This window comes from Pongo abelii, chromosome X, assembly GCF_028885655.2.
Source record: "Pongo abelii isolate AG06213 chromosome X, NHGRI_mPonAbe1-v2.0_pri, whole genome shotgun sequence".
In the NCBI taxonomy this organism is placed as follows: Eukaryota; Metazoa; Chordata; class Mammalia; order Primates; family Hominidae; genus Pongo; species Pongo abelii.
The window spans coordinates 134,434,497-134,460,962 of NC_072008.2; the positions used below are offsets into that span (position 1 = coordinate 134,434,497).

Genomic DNA, 26,466 nt, shown 5'->3' on the forward strand with positions numbered 1-26,466 from the left:
GTGTGTGTGTATATATATATATATCACTAGTACAACTATACAAACATACACATCTTATTAGTTCTGTCCTTCTAAGAAAACACAGACTAAGCCAAAAGAACAAAGCTGGAGGCATCACGCTACCTGACTTCAAACCATTCTACAAGGCTACAGTAACCAAAACAGCATGGTACTGGTACCAAAACAGAGATATAGATCAATGGAACAGAACAGAGCCCTCAGAAATAATGCCACATATCTACAACTATCTGATCTTTGACAAACCTGAGAAAAACAAGCAATGGGGAAAGGATTCCCTATTTAATAAATGGTGCTGGGAAAACTGGCTAGCCATATGGAGAAAGCTGAAACTGGATCCCTTCCTTACACCTTATACAAAAATCAATTCAAGAGGGATTAAAGACTTAAACGTTAGACCTAAAACCATAAAAACCCTAGAAGAAAACCTAGGCATTACCATTCAGGACATAGGCATGGGCAAGGACTTCATGTCTAAAACACCAAAAGCAATGGCAACAAAAGCCAAAATTGACAAATGGGATCTAATTAAACTAAAGAGCTTTTGCACAGCAAAAGAAACTACCATCAGAGTGAACAGGCAACCTATAAAATGGGAGAAAATTTTCACAACCTACTCATCTGACAAAGGGCTAATATCCAGAATCTACAATGAACTCCAACAAATTTACAAGAAAAAAATAAACAACCCCATCAAAAAGTGGGCAAAGGATATGAACAGACATTTCTCAAAAGAAGACATTTATGCAGCCAAAAGACACATGAAAAAATGCTCACCATCACTGGCCATCAGAGAAATGCAAATCAAAAGCACAATGAGATACCATCTCACACCAGTTAGAATGGCAATCATTCAAAAGTCAGGAAACAACAGGTGCTGGAGAGGATGTGGAGAAATAGGAACACTTTTACACTGTTGGTGGGACTGTAAACTAGTTCAACCCTTGTGGAAGTCAGTGTGGCGATTCCTCAGGGATCTAGAACTAGAAATACCATTTGACCCAGCCATCCCATTACTGGGTATATACCCAAAGGACTAGAAATCATGCTGCTATCAAGACACATGCACACGTATGTTTACTGCGGCACTATTCACAATAGCAAAGACTTGGAACCAACCCAAATGTCCAACAATGATAGACTGGATTAAGAAAATGTGGCACATATACACCATGGAATACTATGCAGCCATAAAAAGTGATGAGTTCATGTCCTTTGTAGGGACATGGATGAAATTGGAAATCATCATTCTCAGTAAACTATCACAAGAACAAAAAACCAAACACTGCGTATTCTCTCTCACAGGTGGGAATTGAACAATGAGAACACATGGACACAGGAAGGGGAACATCACACTCTGAGGACTGTTGTGGGGTGAGGGGAGGGGGGAGGGATAGCTTTAGGAGATATACCTAATGCTAAAAAACGAGTTAATGGGTGCAGCGCACCAGCATGGCACATGTATACATATGTAACAAACCTGCACATTGTGCACATGTACCCTAAAACTTAAAGTATAATAATAATAAAATAAAAAAATAAAAATAAAAAAAAAGAAAACACAGACTAAGGAACAGAATATTAAGGATGGAGTTCTTTCACGAGTTTGGGGATTTCTAGAGTTGGCTGCTTACTATGATTGGACCCAAAAATGCTAAGGACTCTACTTCTAATAATAGGGAGAACACTGATAGTACATGGAGGAGACTGTTTAGAGAGTTATGCAAAATAAATGCATTTGACACTCCTGATTCACTGCTTGTGAGTGGCAAGGAGTTTAGTGACTCTATACATAATACCTTTGACCATATGTGGAGAACCAAGGAACATAATGAAGCTGGTTGGTTGCTCCTAAGTTCAGTGAAAAAAGCAATGAAAGAAGATGATGAACTCAGGAACTCTGTCTCCCAGCTTCAGAAGCAGATACTGAGCCTCAAATCTGCTAAGATTGCCTAGAGTAAGAGTCTTATTTCCTGTAGAGAAAGAGTTGAAATTATGGAAAAACAGAAACAAGCTCTTACATGTGAATGGCTAACCTGCAATGAAAGGTGAGGGCAATGACTGGAAAAAATGGGACCTTGCAACTTGGAATGGGGACATGTGGGAAGACCTGATGAAGCTGGGGACACTGAGTTTGTAAACTCTGATAAACCTTTTTTGGCCAGAAGGAACAGCTCCCCTACCCACAGTAGTGGCGATATCCCCTCCCTGAACCATGCTGCCATCAGCCTTTCCACATTGGTCTGAGGAGATAAACCCTGCACTGCCTGAGGCAACAGTGATGGCCTCCCCTGAGGCAGTTGCCAGACAAGATAATGTTGATTCTCCTCAGGAGCCACCCGGAACACCTCTGTTTGCTTCTAGACCTATAACTAAAGTCCCAGTGAGCCCCTAGAGGTGAGGTTGAGAATGTGATCCATGAGGAAGTGCAATACACTAGAAAAGAACTGTTTGAGTTCTCTAATATATATAAACAGCAATCTGGAGAACAGGCATGGGGATGGATATTAAGGGTATGGGATAATGGTGGAGGGAACATAGAATTGGATAAGGGTGAATTTATTTATTTGGGCCCACTAAGTAGGGACTCTGCTTTTAATGTTGCAACTCAGGGAGTTAAAAAAGGTTCTGATAGTTTATTTGCTTGGTTAGCTGAAATATAGATTAAAAGATGGCCCACTGCAAGTGAGCTGGAAATGCCTGATCTCCCTTGGGTTAATGTAGAGGAAGGGATCCAAAGGCTGAGGGAGATTGGCATTGTGGAGTGGATTAGTCACTTTAGATCTACTCATCCCAGCTGGGAGGGTCCAGAAGATATACCCTTGACGAATGCCTTGCAAAGTGGATTTGTGAGAGCAGCACCTGCATCTTTGAAGAGCCATGTAAGTGCTCTTCTCTGTATGTCAGATATAATGGTGAGAACTGCAGTCACTCAACTACAAAATTTAAATACAATGGGAATAATTGGAGCCCGAGGTGGCAGGGGCCAAGTGGTGCCACTCAACCATCAAAGGCAAGGTGGGCATAGCTACCATAATGGACAGCAGAAGCAAAACAGCAATCAGAATAGTCAGACTCCTGTAGAGCTCTGGCACTGGCTAATCAATCATGGTGTTCCTAGAAATGAAATTGATAGGAAGCCTACTGCATTCCTATTTAATTTATACAAACAGAAAACTTCTAGGCCGAATGGACACACGACTAATATGAATTACAGAAACAGAGATTCATGGCCCTCCAATCCATTTCCAGACATGAGCCAGTTTACAGACACAGAACCTCCTGAATGAAGGGGAGCCCAGGTCCCCTTGAGGAAGGACCCCACTACATTACTGACAATTTATGCAGTGAATCTTTCTCCCATCCTTCCCCGAGGAGCCCTCCAGCCTTTTGTGAGGGTAACTGTGCATTGGGGGAAGGGAAATGATAATATGCAATCGATAATATGCAAGAAGGGAAATATAAATATATGCAAGTGTGGAAAGAAATTTTGGGGACTACTGAACAGTGGCTCTAAGCTGACATTGATTCCAGGGGACTCAAAATGTCATTGTGGTCCTCCAGTTAAATAAGGGCTTATGGAGGTCATATAATTAATGGAGTTTTAGCTCAGGTCCAACTTACAGTGGGTCCCTGGACTCATCCTGTGGTCATTTCTCCAGTGCCAGAATGCATAATTGGCATAGACATACTCAGCAGCTGGCAAAACCCCCACGTTGGCTCCCTGACTGGTAGGGTGAGGGTTATTATAGTGGGAAAGGCCAAATGGAAGCCATGAGAGCTGCCTCTATCTAGAAAACTAGTAAATCAAAAGGAATATCGCATCCCTGGAGGGATTGCAGAGATTAGTGCCACCATCAGGGACTTGAAAGATGCAGGGGTGGTGATTCACACCCCATCCCTGTTCAACTCTCCCATTTGGCCTGTGCAGAAGACAGATAGATCCTGGAGGATGACAGTGGATTATTGTAAGCTCAACCAAGTGGTGACTGCAATTGCAGCTACTATACCAGATGTGGTTTCATTGCTTAAGCAAATTAACACATCTCCTGATACCTGCTGACTTGGCAAATGCCTTTTTCTCCATTCCTGTCCATAATGCCCATCAGAAGCAATTTACCTTCAGCTGGCAAGGCCAGCTGAATAGTCAGACAAGTCAGTCTACCTTTGCTGTCTAACCTCAGGGGTTTATCAATTCTCTGAATTTGTGTTATAATCTCATTTGGAGAGATCTTGATTGCTTTTTGCTTTCACGAGATATCACACTGCTCCATTACACTGATGACATTATGCTGATGGGATCCAGTGAGCAAGAAGTAGCAAACACACTGGACTTTTTGGTGAGACATTTCTGTGCCAGAGGATAAGAAATAAATTTAACTAAAATTCAGGACCTTCTACCTCGGTAAAGTTTCTAGGAGTCCAGTGGTGTGGGGCCTGTCGAGATATTCCTTCTAAGGTGAAGGATAAGTTGCTGCATTTGGCCCCTCCTACAACCAAGAAAGAGGCACGTCTAGTGGGCCTATTTGGATTTTAGAGGCAACACATTCCTTGTTTGAGTGTCTTACTCTGGGCCATTTATTGAGTGTTCCGAAAGGCTGCCAGTTTTGGATGGTGTCTACAACAGGAGAAGGCTCTGCAACAGGTCCAGAGTGCTGTGCAAGCTACTCTCCTACTTGGGCCATATGACCTAGCAGATCCAATGGTGCTTGAGGTGTCAGTGGCAGATAGGGATGCCATTTGGAGCCCTTGGCAGGCCCCCATAGGTGAATCACAGCAGAGGCCTCTAGGATTTTGGAGCAAGGCCCAGCCATCTTCTGCAGATAACTACTCTTCTTTTGAGAGGCAACTCTTAGCCTGTTACTGGGCTTTGGTGGAAACTGAACGTGTGTCTATGGGTCAAGTCACCATGCGACCTGAACTGCCTGTCATGAACTGGGTGCTTTTTGACCCATCTAGCCATAATGTGGGGCATGCACAGCAGCATTCCATCATCAAACGGAAGTGGTATATATGTGATAGGCCTTGAGCAGGTCCTGAAAGCACAAGTAAGTTACATGAGGAAGTGGCTCAAATGCCCATGATCTGCACTCCTGCCACCCTGCCTTCTCTCCCCCAGCCTGCACCAATGGCCTCATGGGGAGTTCCCTATGATCAGTTGACAGAGGAAGAGAAGACTAGGGCCTGGTTCACAGATGGTTCTGCACGATATGCAGGCATCACCCAAAAGTGGACAGCTGCAGCACTACAGCCCCTTTCCAGGACATCCCTGAAGGACATTGGTGAAGGGAAATCTTCCCAGTGGGCAGAACTTCAAGCAATGCACCTAGTTGTACACTTTGCATGGGAGGAGAAATGACCAGATGTGCGATTATACACTGATTCATGGGCTGTAGCCAATCGTTTGGCTGGATGGTCAGGGACTTGGAAAAAGCCTGATTAGAAAATTAGTGACAAATAAATATGGGGAAGAGGTATCTGGATGGACCTCTCTGAGTGGTCAAAAACTGTGAAGGTATTTGTATCCCATGTGAGTGCTCACCAACAGGTGACCTCAGCAGATGAGGATTTTAATAATCAAGTGGATAGGATGACCCGTTCTGGGGACACCACTCAGCCTCTTTCCCCAGCCACCCCATCATCATCCAATGGGCCCATGAACAAAGTAGCCATGGTGGCAGGGATGGAGGTTATGCATGGGCTCAGCAACATGAACTTTCACTCACCAAGGCTGACCTGGCTATGGCCACTGTTGAATGCCCAATTTGCCAGTAGCAGAGACCAACACTGAGCCCTCGATGTGGCACCATTCTTTGGGGTGATCAGCCAGCTACCTGGTGGCAGGTTGATTATATTGGACCTCTTTCATCATGGAAAGGGCAGACATTTGTCCTCACTGGAATAGACACTTACTCCAGATATGGGTTTGCCTATCCTACACGCAATGCTTCCGCCAAGACTACCATCTGTGGACTCACAGAATGCCTTATTCACCATCAAGCTTTCCACGCAGCATTGCCTCTGATCAAGGCACTCACTTTATGGATAAAGAAGTGTGGCAGTGGGCTCACGCTCATGGAATTCACTGGTCTTACCATGTTCCCCATCACTCTGAAGCAGCTGGATTGATAGAACAGTGGAATGGCCTTTTGAAGTCACAATTACAACACCAACAAGGTGATAATAATTTGCAGGGCTATGGCAAAGTTCTCCAGAAGGCCGTGTATGCTCTAAATCAGCGTCCACTATATGGTACTGTTTCTCCCATAGCCATTATTCACGGGTCCAGGAATCAGGAGGTGGAAGTGGAAGTGGCACCACTCACCATCACACCTAGTGATCCACTAGAAAAATTTTTGCTTCCTGTTCCCACATTATGTTCTGCTGGCCTAGAGGTCTTATTTCCAGAGGGAGGAATGCTGCCACCAGGAGACACAACAACAATTCCATTAAACTGGAAATTAAGATTGCCACCTGCACACTTTGGGCTCCTCCTACCTTTAACTCAGCAGGCTAAGATGAGAGTTACAGTGTTGGCTGGGGTGATTGACCCAGACTATCAAGATGAAATCAGTCTACTACTCCACAACACAGGTAAGGAAGAGTATGCATGGAATACAGGAGACCCATTAGGGCATCTCTTATTATTACCATGCTCTGTGATTAAGGTCAATGGGAAACTACAACAGCCCAATCCAGGCAGGACTACAAATGACCCAGACCCTTCAGGAATGAAGGTTTGGGTCACTCCACCAGAAAGAAAACCACGACCTGCTGAGGTGCTTGCTGAAGGCAAAGGGAATACAGAATGGAGAGGAGAAGAAGGTAATCTTCAATACCAGCTACAATTGAGTGACCAGCTGCAGAAACAAGGACTGTAATTGTCACGAGTATTTCCTCCTTTTGTTAAAAACATGTTTGCGCATGTATACACTTGTAGTAAGAAAATATCTTCATTTTATTTCCTTTTCCTTTATCATGTGACATAAGATTTATTGACTTCATATCACCATTTAAATATTGTTAACTTCATGTAGCAGTATTTGGGTTGGGGATTGGGATGTTTCTGGTTGTACGAAGGATAGTTGTATTATGTTAGGCATAATTACGACCTTATTATTGTCTTTATTTGAAGATTATGTATGATCTCAGGAGATGTTTATGGGTTCAAGTTGACAAGGGGTGGACTTGTGATGGTTAATACTGAATATCAACTTGATTGGATTGAAGGATGCAATATTGATCCTGAGTGTGTCTGTGAGGGTGTTGCCAAAGGAGATTAACATTTGAGTCAGTGGGCTGGAAAAGGCAGACCCACCCTTAATTGGGTGGGCACCATCTAATCAGTTGCCAGTGAATATAAAGCGGGCAGAAAAATGTGAAGCTGGAGACAGGTTTAGCCTCCCAGACTACATCTTTCTCCCATGCTGGATGCTTCCTGCCCTTAAACATTGGACTCCAAGTTCTTCAGTTTTGGGACTCGGACTAGCTCTCCTTGCTCCTCAGCTTGCAGTCAGCCTACTGTGTGACCTTGTGATGGTGTAAGTTAACACTTAATAAAATCCACTATATATATACACACATATACATGTATATATATAATAGGAATATATATGTATATATATAATTAATTCTGTCCCTCTAGAGAACCCTGACTAATACAGTATGTTATCAATTATAAGCAGAAGCTAACCTATGAGGATGCAAAGGCATCAGAATGATACAATGAACTTTGGGTACTTGGGGGGAAGGATGGGAGGAGGATGAGGAATAAAAGACTACACATTGGGCACAGTATACACTGCTTGGATGATGGTTGCACCAAAGTCTCAGAAATCACCATTAACGAACTTTTCCATGCAACCAAACAACACTTGAAACCCCAAAACAATTGAAATTAAAAAAAAAAAAGAAATAAAAGTGTTTTGTTATCTCAATGAAAAAAAAATATCCAAGCATATATAGTCCCAGTTGACAAACTGTGGGATAAACCCACCAGAGTATATTTGCCTAAGAGAATGAGTAGTTCCCTTAAGTATAACCCATCTTGTGACCATTACACAGGGCAAATTTGTCCTAGAATAACTATGTTATACAGGGCAAATTTGTACTAGAATGACAACTAAATGAGAATGACAACTAAAACAAGGCCTTTATCATAGGAGACGCCTATGAATCTTCATCCCCTTCACCACAAAATGGAAACAGCAATACCTTCCTTGCCTGAGTCACCAACTTTTTAGTTCAATTAAGATAATAGATGCTAAAATAATTTGAAAACTACCATGTGCTATCCAAATATGTTGGTCTTATTAGTCTAGTTGATCAGAAGCAATTGCTCAGAAACTTAGTTTACTTAAGATGGATTTATCATACACTCCTAGTGTTTCTTTCAACCATGGCAAATACTAATGCAATCAATTTGATTGAGATGAATTTTTTTGATATTATTTCAGGTGGAACAGATTTTCCTCACAAGTAGCTTAGTTTTTAATTTCCAATAAGGTTGAAAGGCAAGCATCTAAGAGCAGTAGGGTTTCTGATGTAGACCAGTAAATGCTGCAGTGTTTTATTACTTCCATTTGCTATGATACTGCTTTTATTAATATAGTCATCTTCTGGACTCATGCTATCATAGAAAACACATGTGCATGTATTTAAAATTAACTTCTACAGTCCTTCCATTTTCACAGGAGGCTTGCATCAGTTTTTTTTTTCTTTTATGCTTAATTGTACTACATGCTTCCCAATGCTGCCACCCCCTCCTGCTTACCTCAGTGCAGAATACAAACATGTTGACGCTTTGCTTTAACTATTAGGATAGTTGGGGAAGCAGTAATGAAAATAACCTATCACTCACTTCTAAGTTGTTTTTGTGTATTCTGAATGCATGTATCAAAAGTTGCCCAACATCAAATTACTGGAGAAGCAAAGCGCAAATCTTTCTCTCTTTTCTTCTATGTCACCACTATTCTTCCCATTGCTCATGCTTCAAACATGGGTAACAATTCAATTCTAACATTCTCCATAACCTCTCCAAATCATGTTATTTTTTTCCCTTGCCTCTCATCTTCTGCTATTGCTTTAGCCTAATGGTCCTTAAATTTCAGTGAGCATCAGGATCTCCTGGAAATACTGTTAAAACAAACATTGCTGGGCCCCACTCTCAGAGCTTCTGATTCAGTAGGACTGGGATGCAGCCCAAGAATTTGTATGATTAACACAATCCCAGGCGATGCTGATGCTGCCAGTCTGGGGACCACACTTTGAGAAACATTATCATAATCTACTCCTTCTAAATTACTGTAATAAGCCCTTTAACATTTGTTCTTCCTTCAATATGCTGTGCATGCCTACTCCATACAGAAGATAAAGTGGTTACAAAAACAGGTGCTAGAGTCAGAGTAACCTGTGTTTCAATCCTGGTTTTCACTAATTTACTATGTAATCTCGGGCAAATTACTTATAATCTCTGATTCCTTAGCTTCCCTATCTTAAGTGTTGGATAATTGTAATAATCAAATAATGATAAAATATCAGGTAATTACAATGTAATATAATCAAGGAGTGACTATTGAATTACCTTTGCCATATTCCATTGGTAGAAGCAAGTCACAGCCCACACCCATGCTCATGGGAAGATATTACACAAAAGTGCAGACATCAGGGGGCAGAATATCATTGGAGCACACAATAATATCTACTACACTGTCCATATTCAAAATTTCCAATAATGTCTTTCTATAATTCAGGATCTTATTCAGAATTACATGTGTGTTTTACTTGTCATATTTCTTCCATTACCTTTAATAAGAACATTTTTCCAAACATGTGTGTGTGTTTGTGTGTGTGTGTGTGTCTTTAATGATGCTGACAATTTTGAGGATTGCAGGTTATTTGTTTTGTAGACTATTCTACAATATACGTTTGTCTTATTGTTTCTCCCTGAGTGGATTCAGGGTAAACAGTTTTGCAAGAATATTACATAGGTAATGTACTCTTCTCCTCTCAGCATCTTATTAGGAACTACATAATGTCAGTTTGTTCCATATTGACGATTTTCTTTGTTCATTTAGTTAAAAGTGGCTTCAGCCATTTTCTCTAATGTGAAGGAATTTTTTTTCATTGACAGTAATCTTTGAAACAATGTAGTATCCTGCTCCTCAAAACATTTTACCATAGAGTTTTAGCATCATTGATAATCCTTTCCATAACCAGTCATTAAATTGGTGATTGCAAATCAAGATTTTCTAATTTTATCTTTTCTTCTTTATCATAATTTGGTATTCTTCTATAAAGAAGATATATCCCCTTCTCCTCCCATGCTACCTTTTTTTTCTGTGAATGTGAATACTCTTATGAAGTCAGAGGTTTTTTTTTAATTCAATGTGTTATAAATCAGTTTTGTAAATAATTAAATTTTCCTAACTTTGGCCCCTGAGAGCCTTATTACGTTGGCCTCTACATTCTTTTGTTATGTTTCCTCAGTTTTAAAGCACTTCCTTACTTTCTCCCATAAGTTATTTGCTCCAAGCTGACCTTGCACTTTGCCTGGAATTAGATATTTCCTCAAAGATCACTGACTTCTGGTAGCATGTTATATTTGGACAGAAAGATATGGCTGCTGTATGTGTTCATTGCTACTTGGGGTGTAACTCCATTATTACTTACCAGATTTCTTGGAAACAAATGTGTTTTGTATTCACACCTGTAGCTGTTCACTACACCCACTTGAAATAGACTGAACCTGACTAAAATGCCTAAGAGAAATATGACAGTCACTGTGATCTCTAACAAACAGGTTATTGATAACTTCTGTCTCAATTATCACAGAAATTTTAAACCCAGTGATGGAATAAGCGGTGGTAAAGAAGAAAAATGAGATAGGAAAAGAGGCAAGGGAGAGGAAGAGAAGGAGAAATAAATATATGCAAGGGTGGAAATAAATTTTGGGTGCACCCCAGGTCTCTGCCTTCAGATAATCACTATTTCTAGTGGCTGGTAGGTGATCTAATCTTAGATACATGGTTCTGCCTACTATCTCTATCTCCAGCCCTGATTTGTCCCTGGAAATTTAGACTTGTGTATCCAACTGCCTCCTTTTCATCTCTACTTGAATGGTAATAGGCTTCTTAAATATAACAGGGAAGAAACAAAAATATTTCCTCGAGCTTCCTCATCATAGCAAAATACAAGTCTTTCACCTGTTGCTCATACTACAAACTTAGAAATAATCCTTGATTTCTCTTTCCTCCACCTCCTATATTCAATTCAGTAAGATTCCTAGCAGCACTATCTCCTAAATATACACTTAATCCTGCCTCTGAATTTACACTTAACCCTGCCTCCACTGTTAAAGCCTATTCCAATAATTTAGATTATGATCATCTTTCACCTGGAATTCTCTAGTTGTCTCCTAACAAGATTTCCAGTTTTCTTTCTTGTTCACCTAAAATCCGTTAGCCACAAAAATATAGTAATTGATTAAAAATATAAACTGGACATTATTCTCTGACTTCAAACTTTCCAATGGTTTTATTGTTGTCCAATCAAATTCAGACTGCTCATCTTGGCCTACATGACTATACATGGCCTCATTGTTCTTCCTTTTCTTCTTGTTTGGTACAATCCAGCCAAAGTGATTTCTTTGATTCCTTAAACATGCCTGTTTCTCATATCAGTGGGTCTCCCTGTTTCCTCTACCTCTGCTCCTATTTCTCTGCATGGCTGAATTATTCTTACCATTTAGACCTTAGTTTAAATATCACCTTACCAACAAAGCCTTTGACCATCCAATATAAACTAGGGACTTCCAGCCAATCTGTCTTGTCACTCTATTATTTTTATCATAGCTCCTGTCAAAATCTGTACTTGTTTAACTTTTTACAGTCTGTTTCACCCCTACTACAATGTAGGGGCCACAGGAACAGAGTCTTCATTTGTCTTGTTCTCTTTTCTATCCCCAGTACTTAGAAGAGTGTCTCATACATAAAGGTGTTGAGTAAAATATGTCGAATAAATATTTGGAAAAACTAAATTAAAACAGCAAATATGTGAGGGATGAAGTAGAGTGAAGAACAACTTCTGGGTACATATAATGTAATATTGTGTTGTCAACTGAGATGCATATATATATATATATATATATATATATATATATATATATACACACATAAAACTTTTCTCTTTCCTCAAGATTCTTCAGAAACAAGACATGAGCCATCACTAGTATATCCTGGCACAGTTTGATATATATATATATCAAGGGGAGTTTATTAATTATTCACTTACATGATCACAAGGTCCCACAATAGGCTGTTTGCAAGCTGAAGAGCAAGGAGAGCCAGTCCAAGTTCCAAAACTGAAGAATTTGGAGTCTGATGTTCGAAGGCAGGAAGCATCCAGCATGAGAGAAAGATGTAGGCTATAAGGCTAGGCCAGTCTCACCTTTCACATTTTTCTACCTGCCTTATATTCACTGACAGCTGATTAGATTGTGCCCACTAGATTAAGGGTGGGTCTGCCTTCCCCAGCCCACTGACTCAAATGTTAATCTCCTTTGGCAACACCCTCACAAACACACCCAGGACTAATATTTTCTATCCTTCAATCCAATCAAGTTGACACTCAGATTAACCATCACACCGCATAAACAGGTTCATGTTAGGCAAAGGGGGCAGGTGGCAGTGGCTATTATGGTGAAAATTCTTGAGGTAAGGTGGGCTTTTTGCCAGCTATTCTCAAATTGCATCACATAGATGATCACACTTACATCACCCACTGTCCCTTGCAGCCCTACATGGTAATCAGGATGCCCTACTCTCTTTTGGAGAGCTATTTATTTTATGACAAACAATTAGCCAATCTGTTTGGGAAAAGAGTCTCTTGTGACTATTCTTCAATTGAATTCATTCAGCATATGCTCGAGATCATCTTTCAAAATAAATTTGCCCCAATGAAAAGTAAAGAACAGGAGAAAACAGGGAGGAAAAGATTTATCCCGTTTACCTTTAAGGATAAACAGAAACACGACCACAAAAAATGTACATTGTAGAGACTTAAGTATTTGCTATAGTGACATAGATTTATATTTCTTTTATATATTTATATCTCATTTATTCTGAACTACCCCACAGAATCAGTAAAGTTATTTGCTATTTACAGAGAAGAAAATAGAGTCCAAGCTGTTAATTTATTTCCAAGACTTCATCCACATCTACTTGTTTGCACAGGCATGTTTCCAATCTGTATGTTTTGCTTAAAAATTTGTGCTCTTCCAGCTATACTATATTGCCTCAATAAGGGGTAGCAGAATATCTTTAAGGTGGATGGATATATAATTAAAACGAAAAAATAGATTTTAACTTTCAAGGACAAATTTTCTCTTTCCTCAGGATTCCTCAAAAATGAGACATGAGCCATCACTAGTATATCCTGGCACAATTTGCCTATTGGTGGGCTCTAAACTTGTCAAATCTCCTCCACAAAACACATTTACCATGACCAATTCTTTAATGATTCCACTGTGAATGTCAAGGATTTGGGACAGTGAAGTAAGTCAGACTTTGCTCTATTACAACGAGAGAACAATACAGAACTCAGCATAAAAGGGACTGTTTCAGACCCATCTAGAAGAATTTGGTTGCTGAAGTAGCACAGAGATCTTACTGGGAGGTTATCTGTCCTATAAGAATGGCATAGCCCCAAGGACTAGATTTGAGTGAGACTCTGGAGGATATTGCAATTTCATTAAAAATATGTTCTATAGTCTTATAACTTTCCAACCTTCAAAAACAAAAATTCACTTCTGGCTGAAACTTGATGTCATTCTTTTCTGGCTGGAAAGTGAAGATTTGGGGAATGGGTGAAAGAAATTTATTGAGTTGTTAAAAATATATGATCCAGGTCTTGTCTAGTTTTCACCTCCCTGGCTCATAAACACAGTTGCTCTCTTCCATGCTTCATTTCTGTCAATCACTGTGACAGGCATAGTGGAATTCCCTTCCTCTGCCTGCCCAAACAATAGCAAAATCGACAAATATTTTGATGCAGAACCCCAGCATTTTAGTGAAGGTGAATTATTTTCCATTTGCAATATACCTTGAGACCTGTTCTCAGGTTGAGGGGCATGGCGACTGCAATGGTATTTCTTAGCAGGGTCAGCAGTGAGGAATGCATGAGGGTGGGCATTAGTCTGAGCGAGTGGGGAAGGTGAAAGAGCAAAGACCTTATGTAGTATGCTTGATGAAAATGCCTCTAGCAGATGTGCTTGACTCTTCCTTTCAGATGAGAATTCAGAAAACAATTTAAGAAGGAACTTGACAGAAACGTTGACATTTGGGGCATAGACGTTCAAAAACAAAATGAATTGAAAGTGAGCCAACTTAAGATTTAGCAGGGATGGCTTTGCTATCCACCATTATTCACTAAGTACTCTTGTAGGAGTTGGTTTGCATTTGGGGAGGGCAAAATGTAAGAAACTATTGTTACTTATAAATATAAGCCTTGCTGAAAAGACTCCATGACACAGAATGAGCAAACAAATGAGAAGATGGAGTCTGGTAGAACGGTATTTGTACACCCTCAGAATGTCTGCTCACTGTAGGAGAACTACCCTGGACAGTGATCTGTCATAGAATGCTGCCCTGTTCTGATCAGGGTGCACAAGCAATGTCTTGTTGGCTTGTAGTTCTCAACCCATTGCTGCATAAGAGCCTAATCAAAGAAGCCAGCTGTAGATTCAACAATTTATATAATAATTCAAGAGATACCAAAAAAGTTCTGTTTTTCATACATATATAACTTTCCCCCGATCTCATGACCAACATTCCCACCAGATTTCCTCAGAACCTACATAATATATGACAAAAAAAATAGAGGCCAAGGAAAGACTTACCAAGCACACAAGTTTAACCGTATATAGATACACCTAGAAGTCAGTTAAGGCCCTGCAAATAACCAAGTGCAATGCAAGCCACAGTGCATATTGTTTAAAAGCTGGAATCAAGTTGCTCAGGTTCAAATCTTGGCTTTGCCACGTATTAGTTATGTGAGTTTGGACAAATTACTTTACCTCTCTGTGCTTTATTTTTCTCACCTGTAAAGCCTTGTAGAGTTATGAGGATGAAATAAATAAATAGTTGTAAAGTGGTTGGAACAATTCCTGACATACAGCAAGTGCTATATGCATTTTCTAGTATTCTAAACTACAATTCTAAATCTGTCCAGTATTCCTGCAGTAAGGTACACAAAAAGGAGTGTCAGTAAATAAACCTATATTTTAATGTAGGTTATTGTCATAATTCACATTAAAACAAACAAAAATGGCAGGCCAGCCCCATTATCAAGCTGGTCTTCTTCATCTCAGGAAATATTCTTTATCTTCCCCTCTTCTCTGTTCACCATCTTTCCTTCTAGTAACTTAAAATATTTAACTGAACATGCATTACTTAAACAAAATGAAAAATGACCATTCGGCCTCTAGCAAGTGAAAGCATAGTACAAACCCTCAGGACCTGACTAGTACATTCAACTCCTGGAGAATGTTGTCTTTTTTTTTTTTTTTTTTTTTTGAGATGGAGTCTCGCTATGTTACCAGGCTAGAGTGCAGTGGTGCGATCCCCACTCACTGCAACCTCCGCCTCCTGGGTTCAAGCGGTTCTCCTGCTTCAGCCTCCAGAGTAGCTGGAACTACAGGCATGCACCGCCACACTTGGCTAATTTTTGTATTTTTAGTAGAAACAGGGTTTCACCATATCGGCCAGGCTGGCCTCGATTTCCTGAACTCGTGATCTGCCCGCCTCGGCCTCGAAAGTTTTCCTAAATACCTACTAGCCTCAGCCCTCAGTGATCTCTACTTGTCCTCAATTTACACAGCAATATATTTTGTAGCACATTCCTGGCACTCACAATTGGAAAAATTATCTCATGATTTCGACTTTGAGACTTGTTTTTTCCCCAAGAAGATTATAAGATTTTTTTAAGGTCTGTGAATAGAGTTCTATTTTGTTTTACCTTCTGTAACATCTAGCAGAGGGACAGGCATGATATAATAGCTCCACGATGCTTGCTTAATGACTGACTGATTGAGGACTGATTAATTTTTCCACAACTCATGCTACAAACAATCTGACCTTAGGCTATTTCATCTTATTTGAGGCCAAGAAATTAAGTTCAGGGGTAAAATATTAGTATAGTCTCACCATTCCAGAAAAATGTCACCAGTCAACACTCTGAAGCTGTTTTCTTTCCTTCTTTTCATAACCAAACTACTCAATTATTGAAATGTCATATCTCAAAGAACTATACCATTTCCTTTACCAAAATATTGGTATTAAGATTTTGGCAGAAGCACATTACAAACCATCAAGATACTGTGGTTTTCGATATCATTTTGTACACAGGAAAACACTGGAATTTGGGTCAAGCTAGGAAATCTAGAAAAGCTAATAGTATTGTGAATAAAAACAAAGCAGAGGACACCTCCTTGCTTCAAGCAGATAACCAGATATAAATCAGTTTCTTCTGTTCCCACTCTTTCCTGGTACCTTGTCAACTGCTCAGTTGCTTAGCTTGGTTGATTCCTCCTTTGCATCATCATTTCTGTTCAAGGGCCACAGTAGCATAAAAACCAGCCAGAGATAGACTTGGGCAGCTGACAGCAAAGTAAAACGTAACAATGGGGTTTCTTTGCAAACAGCATGCCCTACATTGTAAATAAATGGCACCGTCATATTGGGTGGCAATAGTTAAGGCTGTTAACTGCATGCATCTGAAAAATACCTAATGTGAATAAATCACATTGTAGATATCTCCATTCACACTGCTCCAAACTGTTGGCAATTTTCAAATGCTTTCTTTTTATTTATTGAAGAGATCAACAAGTAGGTTGTTTTTGTAATTTCCCTTTGTTTTCTTTTTAATTTTTGGAATTAAAGTTGAACAACTGTAACAATCTAGAATGAAAGAGACTTACAAAGAGAAGATCTAATTTGTACAGATTACATCAAAAGCAAATTAGAGGGGTTGTTGACCTTTTAGTTTGTGACACAATGATATCTTCTTATCTTTCCCCCATTGTCAGACTGGCTTTTGCTTAGGATTTCCAAGAGAATTGTGCAAAAAATATCATAAAACATACACTAAAATAACAAAATGTCATGTGCAATCACTTATCTATTCAGCAAATGCAAATGTTTATCAAGGATATACTATCTGGTAAGTACTATTAAAAAGAAAATGATGAACAAGAAAGACATAGCCCTTACTTTAAGAGAGATCAAAGTTCAGTAAGAGACAAAGACTCAACAGACATTTACTATACAGTTTTGTGGGTGTTTTGATGGGGGTAAATTGCAGGGTGCCCTGAGATCACACAGAAAGGACATTCAATTCCTGATCTATATGAGGAGTGGGCAAACACCAAGAAACCCTTCACAGAAGAAATAACATTTTAAGAACTGAAGCCTGAGTAGAAATTAACCAAGTTAATGTAAGAGTAGGGTCTAGGGAGAATATTCAAGAAAGAAAGAATAGAATGTAAAAAGTGTCAAAGATGACAGAGAATAATCCATTCAGGAATCTGAAATATGGTCGATACATATGTAACACAGAAGGCTTGGGAAACTGTGAGAGATAAGAGGTAACCATTCTGAACCCGGGAGAAGTAGGTTGCAGTGAGCCGAGATCGCACCACTGCACTCCAGCTTGGGCGACAGAGCGAGACTCTGTCAAAAAAAAAAAAAAAAAAAAGAAGTAACCATTGAGCTCTTGAATCCTACTTTGTCTAGCTTGTTTTCAGTGTTTGAGGGCTTTAGTACCAATTCTATCAATTCTATTCATTGTCTTATAATATCAGTATTTGAGTCACAAAAATCTTGTACACCTTCAACAATTTGCCTAGATTTTTTTTATTTCCTATGTTTCAGAATTCCTTCATGTAAAGGACAAAATCTCAAATGCACTACCTAGGAATACCTTCTGACAGCTTGATGAATTGAAAGAAGAGAGATTCTCAGTATATAACACACTTAGGATTCTCTCCCTTATTTTCTGTTTCTGGTGTTAAATAGGCACCCCCTTTTCTAGGGGTTAGACATCAAGGATGACTTCATATTTCAAGGGAGACCTTGCCATAAACCACGTAGATACGTAGCTTTATTCTGGTAGGCACATCAGTATAAGTAACATTCAATCTAATCCAATGGGCCAAAAAGGAGTTATATTCAAACAGCAGCAAAGAAGTCATTACCCCACAACTGGAATTTGATTAAGCTATTAAGGTGAATAGGAACAATGGACAGAAGCCATACAAATTGGCTCTGCTAATGGAATTACAGGAAATAAAAGACTAACTTTTCCAGCCTTCAGCTCTTATAAAGATGAATGTCTAATATCCCTGAATAGATATGTATTTATCTTAAAAGTTTTAGGAATATTTTATTCTTCTCATGGACAAAAATGTTCAGAGAAGATTTACATGTTGATAAGATGAAAATGTCATTAGAATAACTGAGCAACTGTGATGTGCAAGACGGTTTTTAAGAGAAGGTAAAACAGGTCTTGGCGTCTGTAAGTTTCCACTCCAATAATATTGACTATGGCCATATTCACCATCAATTTTTCTTGGATTCTTTTAGTTTTCAATTATAGTATAACTACGGAAGAAAAAAAGGAGTGATGTGTTTAGTAGGAGAAATGGGAAGATTGCTTTCCATTGTGCAAATTGTGTTTCACATAAATATTAGCATTCCAGGAGAAGTTTAACAGGTGTTAGATTTTAAAATAAAGAAAACCTTGAGTTTAACAAGCTTGAACAAATTTTCTTTTTACAGGAATTTTCAGAGCCTTTTATTTACTATGTGCTCTATGAATCTCCAAGAAAAGGATATCATATGCAACCTTTCCCAAGGGTGTTTTCCCTTGTTTTTATGAAACTCCTCCCACAGAGTCTAGAAAATACTACAATAAAATGTTAGAAGCTATTTATTTTCAGAAACTTTGGGTATCACCATGAGTTTAAAAGTAACACAAAGTGTCATGTGTTTTGAGTGTTCTTTAATATAAATAAATATCATAATTCTAGTATCTCACCTCAGTAATGACATTTTTCCTTGAGGCCTTTGGAGAAAATTAATCTTTTGAATCTCTCAGGTTCCATAGCTTTCTTTACCTGTGCCACAGTTTAGTACACACAGCATGCTGTGGTGGAGAGATCACTGGCAGTGATTGCGGAATGCCAGAATTTTAGTCCTAGCTAGGGAATCATAGAAAGTAGCAATATCCCTGGGCTTTAATTTTTCATCAGTGAAATAAGGAAAATAATACTAGCTCAAATGAATTGACTTATATGTGAACTGTAAAATGCTATGTAATTATGTTATTAGTATAAGTATGAAAATGAGAGAGAACAGTCTAGGAAGAAAACTGTATTCACAACTTGGGTAGATAAAATTCTGGTTACAAACAAATTGTTTAAAATATTTGTCAATACCAAATCTCAGCAATATGTATTTCAAATATTTGAGGTAGAAGAATTATACCCAGAGGAGTTATTATAGAATATTAATATTTTTGTATGCTTTACAATGTCTTTGTACATAAGATTTCCTCTCTCCCTTCCTCCTCTGCCATGCCCAATCAATCTGCTGGAAATGAAAGCATTTAAGTAGTTCACTTTGCTCTTTAGTTTGCTGGCTGCACAGATGAGAAGCAGTATATTTCAAGGCCAACCTAGTGTTTCATTTCAGCAATTTGCAAAATCCTGCACCTACAGCAATTCCTTGCATGTACTTACCTTGAGAGAGTTATACATAGCAAGTCAATTATCCAAAAATTCTCTTTCAGGAACACAGCAAGTAAAATTTGATTTTTAGAAACTGAGACCCAGTCATGATGGAAGTTTCTCAAGGTGACCCAGCATACTAGACATGGGAACAAAACTCGAAACTCTAATTTCCTATTCTGACTCCCTCTGATTGTCCAGGCACCCTCCTTAACACAATCAGATTTTACCTATAACAATACCGGTTAATATCTCCTGGTGCTAAAATGGAATTGTAGGCTTGAAAATGGAAATTGCTTACTTAATTCACTCTAAATCGATGTCTGTGTTGATAATGCATCTGCCAATGTAAGTATCAGGTATCCAGCTAGGTACTGGTGCATAGCTCCTCAGCCATTGTCTCAGGATGTCCTTGTGACATTAGGGAGAAGATCAGATTTTAAATCAGGCTTCAGCTGTGCTGCCCTTTCTTCAGCACACATTAAAAGGAACTTAGAGTGACCTCCCTGTAAGAGACAAAATGGTAAAAGCATTCTCAAAAGAGATTATTGAGAGGTTCAGGGACTAGTTTAAAGAATAAATTTGAACGACAACCTATAATGGACCCACAGGACCTTTAGATATTCTGTATGGGCTTTGACAAAGGTCTTAAAATGTATGGATGTTGTGTATATGTTTGGGTATGTGTGTTTGCTGAGACGAAAAATATACTGCATGAGAATGTTCTGATTTATAAATCACTGAAATGAATTACGGGTTATGTGCAATTACACTATGGGAGGACTCTGAGGAAAGGAGGCACATCTTAGACATCTCTGAATTGCTATCACTCAGCATGGTACCTGGAACATAGTATGTATTTGGTAAGTGCTCATTGGATGACTGAATGAATGAATGCCAAATAAATGAATGACAAAACGCATCTGTATTCATAGACATGATTTTCCTGGCAATTGTCCACAAGTTCCATACCTTGGCTTCTGTGTTATATTAAGATAATATATTCTCATCATGCTCTGTCACAGTAGTACACATATGAGTACTCGACATATGAGTAGAGAAAGAAGTCACACATCACTCAACTTAGGATAATTTGATTCACAGGTTTGCATGTGCAAATACAGTAAATTGCTACTCATCCAAGGTAAGTGAGTAAAAAGATATTCAAATCAAGTGAATAATCAGTTCAGAAAAGTTTGGAAAGCATATTTAACCACTTCTGTACACCGGCTATATTCTATATATTATGGTTGCATCTTGTTTATTTAATCTAATCTTAATCTTTTTAACAACAGAGTGAGGTAGGAATTATTTTCCTCATTTATTTTTAGAAAACTGAGGCTTAAACATGCTAAATAATTTGTCCAAGGCCACAGAGTATGAAGTTAACCAGATAGTTTATGTATATATATATATATATATATAATGCCATCATTCATAATTTTTTCTCTCGTGTGTTGACTCTAGCCACCACCACCTCCTAACACACACACACACACACACACACACACACACACCATTGTTAATAAAGCATCCAAGCTTCTTCACAATTTGTGATCTTTCCCCTAGTCTTTCCATTTTTTATGTATACTCGGCTCTGGCCACAACAAATTATATGTCATTTTTCTGAGACGTGCCTTCTCTTTGGATATACCTTTCTGACCGTTTGTTCATGATATTTTCCCTGAATGGAACTCCCTTCTCCTATTCTTTGCTTAGCATTATTACTGGTATTATCACATTATCAGTTCTACTGGAGGTGACACCACAACCCAGTGCTCTGAAATCTCTCTGTTCAAACTGATACACGGCCCTTATCATATTGTAATAAATATAATATATTACACAACATTATACATGGGATAAGATATACACTGCTAAGCCGGAAAAAACTAGAAAAAAGCACTTAGTATCTTTCAGTGTTTCAGAGTTACAGGTAAAACAAAAACTGCTATTCTGGGCACAGTAATATTGTTCTTAAGATCTGATGTTCCACAGCCATAAAGACTTGAGTTTACTATTTCGCCTACACTAATTACTAGGGCAGATCTTGAGAAATTCATGCCAATTCATCATTTCTTCGTTCTGCAAAATTGGAATACAATAATAGTTCCACTCCAAAGGGCTGCTGTGAACATTCAAGTAGACCTTATAATGTGCCTGGCATATAATGGACACCCAATTGATATCAGCTATTATAATTCTTAAGCTCTAGATGTTTATGGTTACTGATTCATTTAGATGCTATGCTATCAAATATCTGACTAATGAAAGTTTCATTAAGATTCCATTATGCTGAAAATAAACATAGGCAAAGGGCAAATTCTATCTCTTTTGAGTATAAGCTAAATTTGTATCCATGTGCAAAGGCCTATGAGAGGTCACCAGGAGCTGTGGGAGTTTAGACAAATTCCTATCAGGAATGTGGACTCCTCATAGCAGGCATCGATTCTGATCAGAATACTTTTCGACTGAATACTAGCCAGATCACCTTCAGAACTAAGCATTGGTCTGTAGTCTAGACCTGTTAGATAGCTGAGCCTAATAAGGCTGGCAGCTGCAAGACCTGACATACAGCTTTGGCCAAACAGGAGATGAGAGAGCAATTTTATAAGCTGCTTCAATAAATTCATGGCTGAGAAATCTTAAACCGAGCCAGCTTAGTTGAGAACTTAGCAGAGAGAGTAACCTAGACTGTCAGATTAATCAGTTAGTGAGCTATCTCTGGTTATGAACAAAAGCCAATTCATTTTTAAAGTAATGAGCTGATCAGCAAATTTAAAAATCATAATAGCTTAAATTACATTTTTAATGAATTTTAAAAATATTTTAATAAAAATATTAAAAGTACTTTTATTTATTTTTTGAATGCTCATCTGGGAATCTTTTATTGTTTCACACCCTGAAGCCTCTCATGCCCTGTGCTGCCAATTGCTTCCAGCCACTAGAGTTAGAAGGCATTGGAATCTTTGCACAGTACTTTTTAAAAAAATTAATTTTAACTTCCAAGATACATGTGCAGGACGTGCAGTTTTGCTACATAGGTAAACATTGCACAGGACTTTTAAAAGGTTTACCAATTCCAGTATTCAATCCATAAGAACTACACAAACACATCAGTACTTATTGGTTGTTCACATGGTCAGGCATATTCTGTTTGGGTGATGTGATGGAGATTATGTACACAGTGGGCAGTGTTTTCTACAGAAGTAGATATGGATGGGTTAATTTATTGAGGTGGATCCTTGATGAGTAATGTGACTTTTAGAGCATTTAGTACAGGTCAGGCTGTTTACTAAGCACATTTCATGCATCATCTTATTTAGTCTTCATGCAGATCTATGGGGTAGGTACTTTTTTGTCTCAATTTAATATATCAGAAAACGGAGGCTCAGAGAAGTAGGTAATTTGGTCTAAATCACTCAGCTAGTAAGTAAAACAGTAGAGATTTAATCTCTACATCTTGAACACATTTTTAAAAATTAAAGAGTTTCAGGTTTTAGCTATGATTCAAGTTTTTCTCGGCACTTAGACAAGTACAATTAACCAGTCTTCAGGTAAATAATTATGTACAAAGGCTTGAATAGGTAGGTAGATAGATACTATCACAGGAAGATTTTAGAAAATAAAAGACAAATGCACTTTCAGAGACTGCAATGGAGGGAGTCGGATTGGCTCTATATATATATATATATATATATGAAAAAATTCTGAAAAATTGCAAAATAAGCAATTTTACATTAGTCTTTTTAGGGTGAAAAAGAATAGCATCTTTTTCTCGTTATTTTTTATGTTCACAATGGTCACGACATATTTTCAGTCATCAATATAGCGAACAGAAATATATTCGTTTTTGTTAGGGAGTCTAGATTGGGGACCAGGAACACAGAGAATGGCCCTATTATTTTTGGTAAATACATCCCAGGCAAGCCATATAGACTGTAAATCTTCATTCTGATCCTGCATGCGTCCTAATGAAAATGAGCTGGCAACATAACACTTCTGTGTGCTTTCAAGTTTTAATACGTATGTTGTAGTATCTACAATTGCTTCATGTCTCCTTGTCCTTTCACAAGCTTATGTGGTGACCATATTAAGAAGCCAGTTTATTTTCAGAAAAAATGTTCTGTTTTGAAACACACACACACACACACAAAGTGGAAACAGAAAAGTGGTCGTTGGGAAAAGATGCTCAGCAAGGCTGTCAAAAGTAATTGATGTGCCTGGTAAGTAGAGAATTATATCACCTTTACTATGTGAACTCAAATCATGAAGATGTTCTATGACTGTTCAGTGTTTCCATAAATTCAGAGGGTGTTGTTAGTCCTATTTTGGTCTCCTACTGATGGTTCCACTTTGACGTTGCTCCTCCCTGTTCTTCTCCTTTCCTCTTCACCCATCAATTCCTCTGCCTTCCCTCCTCATTCATTCTTTCTGTTTCCCCTCTATGTCTCTCCGTTCTCTATTTCTCTCTCTCTCTCTCCCTCCTCCTTTCTCTTCATTCTCTACCTTCTTCTAGAATAGTAAGCCACCATTAAAATTTTTCATTTATGTGATTAGGCTAATTTTGTTTCTTCCACTACACTGTAAACTCCAAGAGGGGGCTATGACTATGTATACTTTGTTTACTACTCTATTATGAGAACTTATCTCAGCTTCTGGCACAAAGATACTCAATGAATATTTGCTGAATGGATTGATTAATTAATGCCCCAGTTGGCAGTTTTAGACATGTTTTTATGCCCCTTCTTCAATCCTGATCTTTACACTGAGGTTCAGTTGCGTAAACATTAAGCTGGCTTAGGAAACACAAACATAAGTAAATACAGGGAAAGTAGTAAAAATGAGTGAAGTGACCCTGGAGTAAAACCAACAGAGAATAGTTGGGACTGTGGAAAAATAGAGAGTATATGCAGTGTTAAAAGGCATTTAAATAGAAAAAAATACCACATTAGCCAAATGAAACATGGTCAGTGGGTTGACAGTTTGTGACCACTCTTCTGGCTCAAATAAAACTGCTGTCACTCAATACTGGAAACTAGCCACCATCTCGTGAATCAACCGTGGCATGTAAATACTTGTTTATCCAAGGAGAACTGTTTGTTTCAAGGAGTTCATAGATGTATCTGCCAAAGGGTATACATTCATACCATCACCAGAGAATTAATTTAGGTAAAGATCTTTGAGAGAGTTCCAATAGTAAGAGAGAATAAAATTGAACAAAGCAGCAACACAGTGTCTGCCATAAGTTTATCAATTTACTTCCCTTAGGAAATGTTCCTCTGGATGTTAAATGATCTATGAAATTGATTGACTCCAAAGCAAATAAACCCAAAACAAACAAAAATAGTAGAAAACCTTTAAAAAATCTGCAATGCATAATTGTGTATTTTAAATTATATTTAATAGTATATGTATAAAACTGAAAAATTAATGGCAAAAAGTGACAAAAGGGGGACAAAATAAAATCAGGGGAGACTTTCTAGAGATGAGTAACATATTCACCAGATTTTAAAATGTGATAGTAGGAAAGGATTTAAAATACCTAATTATATTGAGGGGTTCTTTCATGCCAAGAGCTGTTGTAAACATGCTATGTTATAATGCATTTACTCCTCTCGACAACCCTGCCAAGTTGATATTATTATTATTACTTTACTGATTAGGAAATGGAAACATAGTGACTTTGTTGAATTCCCCCAATATCCTATAGCTAGTAAACAACAGAGTTGGGACTCAAAACCAGGTTTTACTCATTCAAAGGCCTAAAGCTATTTCATGTACTATATTTTAATAACTAAATCACATAGCTATCTTTTGATAACTAACCAAATATATTCATATATATCCTTAATATCTATATATTATATAAATTGATGAAATTAATGAAAAGAAATATGACCTATACATTACCTTTTAATATCGAAAAGGAAAATTTCTATAACTATCTATTCCAACAAACCAACAAGAACACAAGAAAATCATAACAGGTTACCCCAAAAATAAGTAAATACCACTTTTATTTTCCATCTCTTCCCTAACTTCAAAGGCTGAGAAACAACTGAATAATGGCTATGGAGTTTGAGGGAGAAAGAAAATGACAAGATAATTACATACTCAGCCAAGCTATTATTCACCTATGAGAGCAGCAGAAATATATTTTTAGATATTTAAGGATGAGAAAGTTTACTACTTAATTATTCAACTTAGAAAAAGAATAATTCTGGTTGATCAAAATAGGAGACAGTGGTTCTCAAAGTATGATTTTTTATAAGAAAGAAAAATATATTAGTCAAAATAATAATTTTGAGAAGGAACAGGATGTGAAACAAAATAAATCATTGTGAGGAAAGACATTGGTGGTTAGTGACTTATCATGGCAACTGTGATGACTGTGACCAACGTCCCAGAGATCTATGATGTGAGGAGGATTGAGCATAGAGGTGTCCACTCCCCCATCCGAGGACTGGGCCTGGATGATGCTTTGGAGACTCAACAGGCTTCCCAGGTCATGGTGGGTCAGCTTTGCTGCACAGCAGGCAGCTGATGTGGGGCGGGAGATGATCCATAAGGGGAAGATTGTCAAGTGGGCAGTCCTCATTGCTGGTCAGCTGGGCAGAGGGAAGACAGCCATCGCCCTAGGCATGGCATAGGCCCTGGGACCT

The 26,466-nt window shown here is 38.3% G+C and overlaps 1 long non-coding RNA gene across 1 annotated transcript in view; it reads right to left on the reverse strand.

The window, feature by feature from the left end:
* Positions 1–26,466, reverse strand: part of LOC129053040 (uncharacterized) — a 620,941-nt gene that overhangs the window by 188,746 nt on the left and 405,729 nt on the right. Inside the window, exon 8 of the long non-coding RNA XR_010139049.1 lies at positions 20,103–20,307. This is a non-coding gene — a long non-coding RNA (uncharacterized LOC129053040). The remainder of the gene's footprint in view (positions 1–20,102; positions 20,308–26,466) is intronic.